The following is a 16,711-nucleotide window of genomic DNA, read 5'->3' as shown; positions in this document are numbered from 1 at the left end:
CCCTCTCCCTCTCCCTCTCTCTCTCTCTCTCTCTCTCTCTCTCTCTCTCTCTCTCTCTCTCTTTCTTTCCATTCCAGCTTTTATTCTCCTCCTGGTCCACCCTCTGACTATTCTACATCCCATACCTTCTCCATACCCCTCTGTCTCTACAAGGATGTTTCCACCACCCACAACCCATCCCACCAGACTTCTAAACTCCCTGGGGCCTCCAGTCTCTTGGGGGTTAGGTGCATATTCTCTGACTGAACCCAGACCTGGCAGTTCTCTGCTGTATATGTGTTGGGGGCTTCACATCAGCTAGTGTATGCTGCCTGGTTGGTGGCCTAATGTTTGAGAGATCTCGGGGATCCAGGTTAATTGAGACTGCTAGTTCTCCTACAGGGTCATCCTCCTCCTCAACTTCTTTCAGATTTTTCCCTCATTCGACCACAGGGGTCAGCAGCTTCTGTCCATTGATTGGGTGCAAATATCTGCATTTGATTCTTTCAGCTACTTCAAGTTTCATTTCTGCTGCTGTGATTAAAATGCCTTGACCAAAACCAAACAACGACAACAAAACAAACAAACAAACAAAAAACCCAAAAAACAAACAAACAAAAACCCAAATTAGGGCAAGAGAGGTTTCTTTCAGCTCATAACTTTAGGTTACCGTTCTAAAGTTCATCATGACAGGAATTGCAAACAGTTATATCACATGCACAGTCAAAACTAGAGAAATACAATTGCATACACTCTTATGTTACTGCTTGTTTATACTCAGCTGTATTTCTCCATCCTTAAATAGCTCAGAACACTCTGCCTAGAGAATGGTGCTGCCTACAGTAGACTGGGTCTTCCCATATTTATTAATTTAATGAAGACTAAAAAGTAGACATGTCTATGAGAGCCAATGAGAAAGAGACAGTGCCACATCTGGTTACTTGAGAGCCAATGGGATGCTGGGAGGGGTGGGCAGTATAAAAGTTTGCTCAGTTCCTGCAATAAAAGAGTCTGGTTTTGCCACTTGTCTGACTCCTGAATTCTGTGTTGTTGACTTTGAGCCTTATTACCCCTGCCCCCAAGGATCTTGGTTTGTGTCGCAAGCAACACACCACCATCTGAAACTCAAGGTCCAGGGTTATGTGCACCTGCACTCATGTACACAGACTCTATCCCTGTCCCATGTAGACATATAATCTACAAATAAGAAAACCATTAAACTCTATTTTGACTGATATTTTTTTTTATTATGTTGAACTTCCATTTTGTCTCAACTTAGATCACTTTTTTATTTTTTGTAGTTTTTGGATGCATGGATTATTTATAAATAGGTTGCTACACTTTCAAACATTTCTCTGGATATTGTATTATTTTCAATTTACCTTAATTCTATGAGACTTCAATGCATACTTCACTTGGCTTCAGTAGTTTTATTTGTTGGTCTGTTTCTGTTGTCACTGTCATTTTGTTCTATTCTATTCTATTCTATTCTATTCTATTCTATTCTATTCTATTCTATTCTATTCTATTCTATCCTATTCTACTCTGCTACTTTATTTTTCCTTCTGTTCAAATTTGGCAGAGGGAAGTAATGGTGGCAAAAGATTATTTGGGTAATTTTAGAATTTCACCTTGATTTTCCTATTGCTTTTTTGATCATATTATGTTTGGTTGCTGGTACTCAGCCCTAGTTACCCACTGGAGGAGTCTAGGCAGAAGATACTCCATCACTGAGCCATGTCCCCAGTTTTTAAATTTTTAATAGTTGACATCAGTAAAAAAAAATATTTTCCATGCTGGAAAGTGATAAAAATTTTAAAACCATGTTTTGCAGCCATTCACAAATCCACTGCAGTTGAAGTGTATTTAAAGGCGCTAACAGCTCCTCTTTCTTTGCCATGACAAATGTAATGTTGAAGCTTCTTATGATTATGCAAATATGTTTCGAATGCAACAGAATGTTTTCATCTCAAGTCTTCTGAAATAATGATGATGTTCTAATTAGGAGGAAATGTGCATTGTTAGGGCAATAACCCTGTAGCTAGCCTGGATGACATGAAAAGGACATCCATAGCAGAAAAAGCATTGGATACATGTGCAGGCAGAGAAATGGGTCCCCTGGAACTGTGCTGCAAGGAACATTGACTGATACCTACTGTGTGACTTCTCCTGGGGAGATGTAGCAAGATATTTCCCCCCCCCGCAACATTTATCATAAATTCGGTAATTTGGGCGGAGCTAATGTCAGAGGAATAAAGAGAGGAAGAGGGGAGGAAGAAGGGGAGCTAGGGAGAAGCTGAGATGTAGGAGCCATGGAGGACCACACATGTATTGAGAGTAGTCCTGGGTAACAACTTATATCACAAGGTTAGTTATTGAACCACACTTCTAATTGTGTGGGCATCTTGTTAATTGAGCATTACCAAACATATACAGCCTTTGGATAATCTTTGAACATTAGAGTCTCATTTCTACCAGGGACTGTGTGGATGCCGGGATGGTCTGGGTTCAGCCCAGCCTTGTGGAGATAGTGTGGGAGATTGGCAGAGCCATCTCCCACGCTGGCGTCTCATGGGTGCCAGGGCTGGTGTTTCTGGCTGTCCGTTTCTAGCTGTGGCATGTGCGTGGCCTCTGGCAGTTGAACATGGTGACAGAGCTATGCAGAGCCACTGCCGCTTACATAGCTGGCCCAAGGAATAGCCATATTAAAATATTACTGTAACAAGGAGACCTCTACTCAATCTGGCCAGGGCACCAACAATAGACCAAAGGAACAATTCTAACAAAATCCAACTTGATGAACCAATTATTTTATTGGGATTATTTTTAGGAATGTAGGTTAAGGGTTATTTACAGGGTAGGGAGAAGCCACTGGAAGACACAGTAGTGAAACTCACATCCTCGTGTGGGTGGTAAGTCAAGAAAGATGTATCCCTGGAAGGCCGTCCATGGCTAATAGGTTGCTCAATAAGATTGGCAGTCTCCTCTAGGCACATCTGCCTGTCAGTGTCTTCCAGAAATTGTTTACACACATGAACACACACATACATACCCACTTACTCATCATAAAGAGGAGAGACAGTATTCCCAAGAGTAGAAGGGGTTGGTAATCTGTATAAACAAATTTTAAATCCCCTTGTCTCATGAGTTTTGATCCTTAACAAGTCATTTACTTAGCCTTTGCCTTTTCAAGAGACTGAACAGTCTCTTCTGGAAGAGTTCTGTTTTGTTGCAACTAGCTCTGGTTAGGAGGGAATCCCAGTCTTTGTGCTAAGGGATGCTTTGATGTACTTATCTGGATATCTGTCCTTCATTTTCTGTCCTGCCACACTCCGCACCTAGATACCCATCAATATCGTATCATCTCCTGTGAGGTTGTCCTGATGGTTAGCAAGATTAACACACAGAAGAGATTAAAGCAGCATGCATCACCTAGGAGGTCTCAATAAATATCTGCTTTTGTTACTATGCATGCTATCAAGTTGCTTACGCATTTATTGTAGTGAGGCAAAATGTCCCAGTGGAGGAGAACCACAAATATATTATCAGGTAAGCTAATTATAATTAAATTCCAAAAATATCTGGTAAAAATAATGTTTTCTTGTTCTCAAGGACATTTTTTTTCGTTTTCTTAGAGTGCTTGCATGTATGTACACTTGTGTGTGTGTGTGTGTGTGTGTGTGTGTGTTGTGTACATATGTGAATGTATAAGCACAGGTTCATGTTTATATGTGTCTATCTCTGTCTTACCATAGCTAAACATGGTAAGTGCAAACCATCACATGAAGGTTTTGTTTTCAAAAGTGAGTTCTAGAGACTGAACTAAGATCCTCATGCTTATATGCTAAGCTATCTCCCCAGCCTTTTTAGTTGTTGTTTGATAAGAGACAAGCTACTAGGGTTAAGTAGAACTTAGAAAGCTGAAAGATTCATCATCATGGAACAAAGCCCTGAACCCAGTTTAACGCTCATCTACTGGAGATCATAAGCAGGGACTGTTGACTCAGAGACAAGAAGGAATATGAATATTCTTCTAGGGCATGTTTTGGTAGGAGGGTGTAGAACTCATTCAGATTGCTACATTACAGAGAAGCTTTATTTCCTGCAACTCCTACAGGTGAACTGCTGTGTCCTGGGGAGACAGAATAGACACAAGTCTACTCATCCCAGATAGGGAGCCCACAGAAGAAATGAGTGTAACAAAGTCCAACTTGGTGAACCATTGAGTTTACTGAGGTTGCTTACCAGAGAAGTGGAGAAAGATAGCTGAGACATACTGCTGAAACGCTTCAATTAAAGAGAGATAAAAGGTTGATACTGACTACAGTTCTCAATAGGTGGGAACCAGTGGAGAATTTAACCCACAGTGTGAAGACGATAACGCTATGCATTTCAAGACAAGAATTCTGGTTCTATTTTGAACATAAAAAAACAGGGACAAGTTTAGTGGCTCTTCTCACTGCTGCGATAAAATACACAATGAAAGCAACATTAGAAGGGTCTTTCCACTTCAATTAACCCAATCTAGAAATTCCCTCAAAGACATGTCCACAGTTTTGCAATCTATGTTATTCTAGATCCGGCCAAATTAGTCATCAATATTGACCATCCTAGATGTAATGGAATGGACTAGATGTAAGAAAATGCCAGATTACAGATACAATGAAGTGGTACATTCTCCATGATTGGAAGGTAGATTTGAGTGTGGAGAGCTAAAAAAGACAGAAGTTATGAACATCTTCAGATTTTTGGCTAGCATAAATGCAATCAACCAAAAGAGAGCAACTATGGGTAGAGCGTTGGTTGGAGGCAACAAGAAGTCAAGCATGGATGTGTAAATTTGTAAAACAAGCCCAAATTATAGAAGCATGATTAGGGTTAGCATTCTGTCTAGGGTTAGGGTTAAAGTTATAATTAGAGTTATGTCAGGTTTTGATTAGGGTAAGGATTAGGAATACGGTTTGGATAAGAGCTATGAGTTTGCCTTACCAATGACAGTTAAAACTGAAAGCTAGGGAGACAGTATGCTCAGTAAAGTACTCGATGTGCCAGTATGAGAACTTCAGTTCCCAGAACCTAAAAAGGAGTCTGGTGAGAATCATACTGTAGTGACAAATTTTGGAAATTTGGTTTCTATAGAAAAAACACAGAAATATTATAAGAATATATTTTTGTTTTAGTCTCAGGTACAGGGATATGGGGTAGTTTCAGACTGACTGCAGCAGTTGACTGAGATTTGCTCGTGTTCTAACTGAGACAGTGTTGTGCCAGCTGCAGATAGTTTTCTGTGACGGTGCGATGCTTGGAATTTTGGAAAATTTCAGAGAGTATATAAATGCTAGATCGTCAAGAGGCAGGGGTTGGTGGGTAGTGGCTGTTGGTCTTTTAGGGGGGTTGTTTGCCATGTATTAGTAGTTGTGGTTAAAGAAAAAAATAAAAGCAAAGAAATTAGATCTAGAGATTTTCCTAGTTCTTCTCTTCCCTCTATCCTTGTTTCTCTCCTATCTAGTGTTTGGAGAGAAGAAACTGGGAGGAAGAGATAAAGGTAGAAAGAAAACCCCACTAAGTAGCAGTGACCAGCTGTAGCATGTTTCTATAATCCCCATCTTAAAGATGCGTACAGAGGAAGATCTCTGGTGGCTCCTGGCCAGCTGGTATATACAAACCAGTGAGTTCCAGGTGCAAAGAAAAAGATACCCCTCCTCTCTCTTGACCTCTCTCTCTCAATCTCTCTCTTGACCTTTCTCGACCTCTCTCTCTCACACACACTCACACACATACACACACACATCAATACACATAGACACACAATACATACACACACACAAACATATACACAGGAAAACACATTCACACACACACACACATACAAATTCAGTGGCTGCAACCAAATGTGACAAAAAAAAATACTCAAGGCTAGTACTTGAGCCTTTTTGGACTCAATAATATGAGAGAAGGACTCCAACCAAACACCCAAGAGGACAGGATATGAGAATTAGAATCTGGAATCTTGGAAACCTCTGTACCAAGAAGTGTTGGTGAGCTCAAATGACCAACCAGGAGCTGACTCTGATACAGTCACTTTAGGGTCTCTTTATTACAAACTTGAGTTTAGGCTCACTTACTGCCAACCCACAGGATGGTTTGCTGAAGCAGCCTTCAACTCTCATCTGGATAAGGTTTTATAGGAAATGGCAAGCAAGGAGAGAGGGTTTCTAGCCTGGTAAGCATCTGATGCTGGGAGACAAACCATAAACTTAACTTCTGTTTTTCTCTTGGTTGGTGGTTCTTAGGAAGCGAAGTGTTAGGGGCAGGATTGTAATCTGGAGGTGCAGATTTTCTGGGGAGTAACCTGGAAACTGGTGCTAGACCTAGGTGTTGTTGGGGGTAACCTGGAACCTGGTCCTAGAGACTGGCCTGTTAGTTGAGTTTAACCTTAGGTGAGGTCCTCTAACATGGAGTCTAAACCCAAAATCTGGTCTCTCAAAGCCACACAAAGGAAATGAATTAATGAAGAATATGTGAATGATTGATAAATGCTATTGACTGATGGAATGTGATACAGGCCTCTAATAGACCTATAGAGTCTACTATAAACCTATAATAGACTAATAGGCCTACAATAGACCACTAGAGTCAGCAACATGAAAGTCAGTGGTGATTGGCAAGAACAGCTTTTCAGGGCAGAAAAGATTTAAGCCTTGGTAGAGTAAATATAAAGATAGGTGTAGAACTGTAGAACTTGACACATGGAGTACAGTCAAATCTGGCTTTGGCATGAGTCCTAATTACCTTTAGTTATCGACTTGGTGTAGTCTATGGCCATCTAAGAGCAAAGTCCAGATTGTCTAGATCAGATTTGCCTCTGAGCATTTCTGTGGGAGATTGTCTTGATTCTTGATGTATGAGGACCCAGATCACTGAGGAAGCACCATTTCCTGGGTTGGATATCCTGATCTGTATAAGAAAGCAGGCTAAGCACGAGCCAGTGAGGAATTCAGCCAACCCTATCCCTCTATAGTTACTGCTTGCTTTAAGTTTCAGCTTTTGTTTATGTACTGACTTCCCTCAGTGCTGGACAATGACATGAAAGTATAAACTCTTTCCTTCTCTGATTGTTAGAGGGGGGGATGGTCAATAGACAATCACAACAGTGGACACTCTGTGGCATTCAAAGAACATACCTCTTATGCTGTCTATCTTGGGTCATATTTAGGCAAATGGACACTGTCCTAATGGACCTGAAGAAATTCTGTGAAGATCATCCACGCCTTGTGGCTAAATGTGTAAGTTTCCCAGAAGAAATAAAAATACTTTATAGAGATACCTATGCCTTTTGATTATCAGACTTTTGAGATAATGTACCCACAGGAATTAGAATTTCACCAGGAGTCTCCTACTGGCAAAAGGAAAGGGCTTCAGCCTTGTGCCAGTCACTTGAGAAATTTGTTTCACTGGAAGAGATTACAGTTCTAATACTTGTCAGACCACCTTGGAGGAGAGACTGGAGCCAAAAATGATAGGTCAGTGATGGACACAACCGCACTATGACCAGGAGTGCTGGCATATGCTTGTCTTTTTCTCTCCATTTAAACCCAAACCTCATATAAGTACTGGCAAGGGGGTAGGATCCACTACACCACTCTATGTTTTCCCAATGTGCCCATGTTAGATAAATCTCCGTCTTCCTATTCATTATTGTGTCTTCAACTGGACTGCTGAGGATGGGCCTGACTTGTTAGGGCACTGTCATAGCTAATATTCTGGTCCTAACCGAAAATGGGAAGAATTCACAGCTGCTCATATTCTATTCTGAAATCTTGCCCTTCTTTCATCCAATGATTACAGAAACCACTCTCAAGCCTAAGGGAATCTACACAGCATCAAGAGAGACTTGCAGCATGTGGCTGTCTAGAAAACAAGTAGAGAGACAGAAGCTTTGCAGCCTGATGCTTACATCCCTCCCCTTACGTCATGTGATTGACTGATCCTAGACAAACACGCTAGTAACCAGTGTAGAAGGCATCATTAATCTGATACAGCTCTTCTGGGAGGTTCTTATATGTTCGCTCTACATGGCTTCTTAAAAGATGGCTCATGTGCTTGTTCCACTGAATGAGAAAACACTATCCCCACCCCCCGATTAACTTGTTCATTTGCAAATTGAAAGGAATAGGTGGAGGACAGCTGATTTTACATTGAAGTGAGCATATCCTTCTGACACCTTTCTGTGAGATCTAGAGATAGAAGAAGCACCCGCTCATTGTTCTTCAAAGCATCGCTAGGCGTTTATCTTCCCATAAAACATGGATGAGGCTTGATCTGTCTATTGCCACTCTGTCTTTGGAGACACATCTCACAAAAACCTGGCTGAGGAGTATCAATTTTCCTGATACAACAAATAAGGCTTGTGACAAAGGCTGAGCTCTCCAGAGGACTGGCTAAGATGGCTATTTCTTGTTCTATAGCATTGTTTTTCTGATCATTAGATGTTGTCTTATTGATACCCCTTCTGATGATGGACTTGGCCTCTGTGAGTGGGTTATGATGTGTTAAGTAGGAAATCTATGTTCCTGTGATAGGTAAACAGGAATGTGGAGAGAGACATCAAAAACAACATGAAAGAAGCCAGTTTGTCTGCAAGCATAATAGAATATCATTAAAAGTATTAAAGATTAGTGCTTGCCAGTGGAATCAGTCTCAAGCTAGGCCAGTTATTGCTGGACTGTTCCCTCAGTCTCTGCTCCATGCCCCATGCCTGCATTTCTTGAAGACAGGATAAATTTTGGGTTGAAAATTTTGTGGGTGGGCTGGTGTCTCTATCACTCCACTGGGGTTCCTATCTGGCTAGAAAGCTTATACCCAGCAGAGACTCAGACAGATGCATACACCCACAGTCAAACAGAGGATAGAACTTGGGGATTCTTATGGAAGAATAGGAGGAAGGCTTGCGGGCTCCAAAGGGGATAGGAACTCCACAGGAAGACCAACAGAATCAGCAAATCTGCACTCTTGGGGCTGTCAGAGTCTGAACCAACAATGAAAGAACATACATGGGCTGGACCTAGGCTTCCCTGCATATATGTAGTAGATATGCAGCTTGATCTTCACTTGGGTCCAGACAACTGGAGCAGGGGCTATCCCAAAAGCTGTTGCCTGTCCGTGGGATATGTTCTATTAGCAGGGCTACCTTGTCTGGTAGAGGAAGCACCTAGATTCACAGAGACTTGAAGTACCAAGGTGTGTGTGTGTGGAATTCCAAGGATGGCCCCCACCTACTCCGAGAAGAAGGGTATGGGGAAAGGATTATGGGAGGGCATGACTGGAAAGGGGCAGTGAGAGAGATGTAAAGTGAGTAAGTAAAAAAACAATTAATTAAAAGAAGAAGCAAGTTTGGAAAAAAACAATGGAAATCTTTTCCTACCTGGCTACATTAGTCACATCACTTTGCAGGACAGACATCACTGAGACAATGATGGATTGGTGATGGGCAGGACCACGCCTCATCCAGCACATCTACTGGTTCTCTATTTAATCTTAAACCTCATGTTGGAAACACGAAGATGAAGTCACTGGACTTCTTTGTTCATCTTCCCCTCTGACCACCTTAAATGCTTCTCCTCCTTCTCCCTTTGACTGTCACATATCTCTTTAATTGGCCTGTTAGAGACCTATGACCAAGCCTGGCTTGTCAGGCTGCTAGGGCACGGGCTCTGACCCTAACAAATATGCTAATAAAGTTAGTGACTTTATGTTTAATCACAGTGTGCCAACTACTGCCCACTCAGGCCGAATACTTTAACTGTAATAACGAAGACCTAATAACAGTGGCATCTACTTCATTATGGACACCCGAGGGATCATTAAGGAAAGAACACTTTTCAGGTGTTTATTCAGAGAGTTTAGCTGACTGTTGATTTCAAGTGTCCTGGGTTCTTTCATCAATGTCTTCATAAAACTCACAGCAGAAGTTTCTGAGAAGAGGGTTAATGCTTCAGAGTTGATTTGGGAATGAGAGTGACATGAAAGAGTTACAGAGAGAAGATGTGGGGGATAGAGTGGAATGCCCTGGAACCTCAGCTGCTACCTTAGCTTTGAAGGCTCAGTTCTGCGCAGATGTGCTGGAGAGCACACACTGCGCACTCTGCTGTGGTTGTGACTCTTGACTGTCAGCTCAGTGAGGTTTAGAATTGAAAGGACACAGATACAATAGAAGACATGGAGACAGAGATTGTTCCTTCACACCACAAGATTTATTTTAAGTCAGAGAGTATAGCAGGGTCCAGTGAAGAGAGAGGGTATTTCAGACCACCATGAAGAACAGAGGATGCTTGAAGGCATTTGGGAGTATTTGGGGGGAAGGGATCAGCATTTCTAGAATGGGAAAGTGGGGAAGGACTCTAAAGAATGTAGGGAGGGATGGAGGAGAGGAACCTTAGTTGTTTTCAGTGGATTGGGGTGTAGATTTTGTGGTATCTAACTTCCTCATTCCCTGTTGTTCCCTGTTATTGCCCTAGAATCTGAATATCTAGAGAGTTTACTTTACAAACTCAAATGGGTTGTTTTCCTCTCCCTGTAGCAGCAGGGCTCCTAGAATCAAGTAATAAGGCCCAGACTACTTTGTTTCAGGGATTTATCATTGCTTTCCTGAAGTCCAGGTGCCCAAGGAGCTTGTTACAAACTTACAGACACATTCATAGTGGGGGGCCTGCTAATATCTGTAACACTGCAGGGAAATGTGATGTGATTAGCCTATGGCACGAACCTAACAAGGATCACCATGGAAACAGACTTCTGGGCATGTCTGAAGAGGAGTTTTTTAGACTGGATTAATTGAAGTGGGAAGACCCACTCTGATTGTGAATGACACCATCCCACTGGCTGGGATGAATAAAGACAACGGTGAGCTTAGCACTAACTTCACCCCTCTCCACTTCCTGACTGTAGATGCAATGTGACTGTCTGCCCCATACACACTCAGCAGTGCCCTCCTACCTTCCCTGCCACAGTGGACTACACTCTGGAACTGTGAGCCCAGGAAATCCCTTTCCTTAAATAAAGTGTTCTGTACCAACGGTGAGAAAAGTCACCACTATATGCTAACCAAGAGGTAAAGGGTTGGGAATCAATCTCTCTCTATATTGTCTTAGTTTACATTTAACTGCTGTGAACATAGATACCATGACCAAGATAACTTTTATAAGGACAACATTTAATTGGGGCTGGCTTACAGGTTCAGAGGGTCTCTCCATTATCCTCAAGGCGGGAACATGGGAGCATCCAGGAAGGCATGGTGCAGGAGGAGCTGAGAATTCTACATCTCCATCTGAAGACTGCTAATGGAAGACTGGCTTGACACACTTACTCTAACAAGACCACACCACACCTTCTAATAGTGCTAAGTTCTATTAGAGCCCTGCACTCCCTGAGCCCTGCATATACAAGCCATAATGTGTGTGTGTGTGTGTGTGTGTGTGTGTGTGTGTGTGCCTGTGCTGCAAGGAGAGAGAAACAACCCATGTGAATTTGTAAACTCTCTAGGTATTCAGATTCTAGGAGAATAACAGGGCACAAGGGGGCTAGATACCGCAGGTATCAAAATTCTAAGGTACTATGTACCCTCAGTACACTGAATACATTTAACTCTATTTCCCCCCTCCATTCCTTCCTCCCTTCCTTCCTTCCTCCCTCCCTCCCTCCCTCTCTCCCTTCCTTCCTTCCTTCCTTCCTTCCTTCCTTCCTTCCTTCCTTCCTTCCTTCCTTCCTTCCTCCCTCTTTTAGTTTCCTTCCTCAGCTCACCATAACACACACACACACACACACACACTCCAAAATCTACCAATAATTAGTTAAGGATATGAATGTCTAGAGAGATACTAATTCCCAGACTCTTATAGCATCTCTATCCAACAGACTGAGTAGGTCCAGAACAATTCAAGGCCAGACAATAGAAATGGAGAGAGTGAGTCTTGGAAATCAGCCCGACACATGCAGATATAGTGAGTAAATCCAGAGATTCTGGAAGAACCCAGAGAAGGCTCGCCCTCACGAACACAGTGTGCCAGCTCACGAATACTCTTTTGCTGGGTTTATAGGTTGTTTTTGGTTTGTTTGTTTGTTTGTTTTGTTGTTGTTTGTTTTTTTCTTTAGAGCCTAATCTATATCTTCACAGCCCATGTGATTTAACACATTGAGAAACATCACTGTGTGCATGAAGAGTGCGCACATGAAAGTATCATGGAAGGCAGGAATTGTATCAACTGTGAACTAGGATACAAGAATATTGTTATCATTACACTAATTGTTATTATTATGATGGGTTGATTATAGTCATCATCTCTTAAGGGTATTACTTGAATGCACTTCTTAGAATAAAAGTGAGATGAAGAACTCAAATACAACTCCAGTTACACATAATCAATAATTGTCCAGCCCAGAGCCCAGAGCGTGAATCAGCTTAAAGTGAAAGTAGAAAGACCATTCAGATATTTGCCAATCAATTTCCTTCAGGGAAACAATGGTATCAAATCCATAATTTTATGTGGTTGGTTCTTTAGTAAGAAACTGTTAGATCTGAGCCTGTCTGACCTCAGCCTCTTTCATTTAAAAGCTGTTAGAACTGTTGGTTCTGAGGATAACATTTGTTATTTGTTCTTGTACTTCTACAGTGCTGGGGATCAAAGTCAAGGTCTTTTGCATGCTAGCAAGCTCTCTAGCACTGAGCCATGCCCTAGCCCATTATTATGAATCAATGTCAACATTTTGCCAGTCAGTCATGCTCCAGCTACACACTGGAGAAATCTAGTTAGGTACTCTACCATTAGTCATCCTTACCCAGAGATAGTCTGAGCCCATCAATGGGGGATTCTAGTCAGGTGATCTGCCATTGAGTCATGACCTCGGCTCCTTATTGGCAGATTCTAGGCCAGAATTCTACCACTACACTATACTGCCAGCCCTTTTTACCCTACTTAAAGCCCCAAATCAAACATCTAAGGTCATTGACTTTATTGTTGCTACAGACATGATCTCACTTGCTAGCCCAAGCTAGCCTCAAACTCACAATCCTCTCAACCTCCTGTCATCACAGGCATTCGCCACTGCATAGAAGCCACAAATTCTTTTTTGGTTTTTAATGTAGTGTATTGCCTTCTGTCCTGTGTAGTCTCTTTTATTTTTACCAGGTTATCATCAATTAAATAATTCAGAGAAACAGTTCTGAGAAAGGGTTAATTTCTCTTACCATTGGGGCATTTAGGGACTAAAGACTATCTTTGTCAGGTTTCATTGCCTTGAGCTAGAAACCCTGAGGATGTTTACCTGTTGGGGGTTACCTACCAATGGTAGTTCATAGCTCATACCTGAGTAAGTAGCCATGTGAAGGACAGGAGAAGTGGAGTATGAAATCTGTGTATGGAATTATCTGGAGTTGTGGTCGACTGGATATGTAAGTCAGTAAGTAAGAGGGAAGGAGAAGGAAGTGCCAAAGATGATGGATTGGGTGTTGACTGGTGCCTTCAATGGAAACAGGGCTCATGAGGGGAGAGCAGAGCTGAGCAGAATGAAGATCCCCAGATGCAGACAGACTTTCCCCTTTACTTTACATTAAAATGAAGACATAGACATTATTGGGAACATCAAAACTTACCTATAAGTGATTTAAATGGATTGATAACACAGTTAAAAGTTGCAGAAGATTATATACCTGGTCATCCCAAAGACAGAGCCTAGATTTAGTCACAGGTAATAATGAGAATCTTGAGATTATTCGATCTTCTTGCAATGCATGGAGGAGATTTATGGATCAGCCTGTTTAATTAAAAGCATTGTAAACTCATAGTTAACCAGAAAAATATTTGGAGGTATAGGTTGGCTATAATATAGTTATGTTTCTGGGTTTTTTTGTTTATTTAGCTTTCACCTTTACAGATCTTAGGTGTATGGGGAGACGCTGTTGGTACAGACACATGTATGGAGGCCAGAGGGCAACATTGGGTGTCTTTCCTCATCATTTTCTATTCTAGGTTTCGACCGTCTCTCACTGAACCTATAGCTCATTGATTTGGCAAGATGAGCTAGTGACCAAGCCCCAGGGATCATCCTATACCTGCCTCCACAGGGCTTGGATTTTAAGTATGTACTGATTTTAAGTATGCCTGAGTTTTTTTTTTTTTTAACATGAGTGGGTGCTGGGGATCTGAACTCAGGTCCTCATGCTGGCGTGAAAGGCACTTTACTGACTGAGGTATGGCTCTAGTCCTTCCAGCTACATTTCCTAGAGGTGGGTCCAGATGTCTAGTGGTCCATGCATTATGTAGCAATGGTGCTGGCATTGCTGATTCAATCCAATTTAATTCGATTTTTCGCTTGATCCTTTGGCTGGCCTGTGAGTGAAAACCTGAATATTTGTTCATATTGCTTATTGTCCTCAGACAAAGGCCTCTTCAATTCACAGAGCTACCAGTAATGTAGCTATCCATTTCTCGTCTGCACTGTATGTATCTCGGCTGATATCTATTCAGGCATTTATTTTAGATGGCAAACTGAGGGTCCCTTTGAGTCTGGGCTTTTGAGATCCAAATTGGTAGCCTTGGAAAATTATTCTTGCAGAAAGGTCTGTTGAGGGCTCCTGTCATCTTGAAGAAGAGGTAGAAGAAAAAAAATAAGAAAGAAAACCTTACAAAACCTTCAGAATCCTCTTTTATCTACAGAATTACCAAAAAATATTTTCAGAAGAATGGCCCATGCAGACCCATCTGACATTTCTGTAGTAGGAGTAATTTATGGTTATTTCTACTTTCTCTGTTTGAATCCATGTGGGACTCAGCAGAATCATTTTCCACTGAGTGGATATGATGAGATTCTGAGTGAGACACAGAAGAGAAGGAAATGAATACATCAGTGAGGGGCTGATAAGAGGGGTCAATCTGCTTTTGTAGGGGACATCCCGAGATGAGGCCTTGGTAGGGGAGGGGACATTTTGAAATGCAAATCCCTGACCAGTGTCTGTGTAGGAGAGCTTCTAGAGGAACACAGTGAGCACATGAACTTAAGCTGGGTACTGTTTTAAGTACCCTGTACCTATCACATCACGAAAGCCTTTGTTCCTGTTGTCCCTATCAATCAGGAAATGGGCACACGGGGTGATGTCACAGTTTCTTTTCTCATTATTGACACAAACAGCTTAAGAGGAGAGAGATTTCTTTTGACTTGTGGCTGCAGGTGTGTCTAACCTGTAGTCCACAGGCCCCGTGAAGCAAGGATGGACCTGGATAGCTGTGAATACAGCCTAACACACACTCCTAAACTTAACTCTTCAAAAGCTAAGGTTTAGTGAGGTGGCTCAGTGGATAAAAGCAATTAGCACCACACGCTCGAGGACCTGAGTTGGAATCTCAGAACCTAAATGGTAGAAAGAGAGAACTGCCTCTTTCAAGTTGGCTTCTGACTTCGAGAGTGTGCATGCACACACACACACACACACACACACACACACACACTAAATCAATCCATGCATAAACGAATGAGTGTAATATTTTTTAAATAGCCTGGTATGGCAGCATGAGATTATTTGACCCCAGCTGGGCAAGCAGAGAGAGGAGGATCCCTGGGACTTGCTGACACTCTTGAGCCACCTTAGCTTAGTCAGGGTGCTCTAGATCCCAGTGAGAGAGACCCTGTCTCAAAAAAGGTGGATGGGGTGGATGGATGGTGCTTATGGGATGTTTCTCAAGGTTATCCTCTAGCCTACACACACACACACACACACACACACACACTTTCACTCACATACAACACACACATACAAAATAACATGCTCATGTACACACACACACACACACACACACACACATATATATATATATATGTGTGTGTGTGTGTGTGTGTAGTTTTAGAAATTGAACAGAAAATTCTGAAGTAATATTTGATTAAAATATTAATATTATTTGGCTTTTGTTTTGTAATTTGATCATGTAGTCTCTCAAACATGAACTTTTCAAATGCTAACCTCATTTCCTAATATGAAAACACTGAGCATACCTAGCAGAAGACAAGACTCTGTCATAGAGAAGGCATAGCAGAACAGCTCAGTCCACCACGGTAGGAACTCAACATGTTACATGTTTGCAGCAGGCAGAAAGCAAACATAGGATAGGAAGTTACAATTCTCAAGACTGCCCCTAGCAGCTTATAAACCCCAAAGTTCCACAGTACCTCAAAGCATGCCACCAGCCAGGGACCAAGTGTTCAAACACAAAGACAGAAGGGATGTCTCACTTCGAGGAAATGAGTTGACTGAGCTCCTGTGATGAGCAAGAGGACACAGATTTGAACACATGCTGACCCAAGAGCCAGTGGGGTGACATCCTGAGATCTCCCCTTTGTGCACAGGCTAGAACATACATGAAATGCATATCAAATCAGTTCCTCAACCTGATGAAAACCACTGTCTCTCCTTGCCTTGGAAACACCACCATCTATGAGAATAAGAGAAATCTATTTTTATGTTTTTTAGAGATTTGTTTTAAAGTGTGTGGTGGTGGTGGTGGTGGTGGTGATGGCATGTGCATGGTATATATGTGTGTTTGTGGCACATATGTGTGAGTGTGTGTAGTGGCTGTGTGTGCATTTGTGGCATGTGTGTGTTGTAGTCTGAGTGTATGTATGGTATGTGTGTGTGTGATACGTATGTGGTGTTTGTAGTATGTATGTATGTATGTATGTATGTATG

The sequence above is a fragment of the Grammomys surdaster genome, unplaced genomic scaffold, assembly GCF_004785775.1.
Source record: "Grammomys surdaster isolate TR1022 unplaced genomic scaffold, NIH_TR_1.0 166, whole genome shotgun sequence".
NCBI classification, from domain to species: Eukaryota; Metazoa; Chordata; class Mammalia; order Rodentia; family Muridae; genus Grammomys; species Grammomys surdaster.
Note: the sequence above shows the minus strand (reverse complement) of the source record.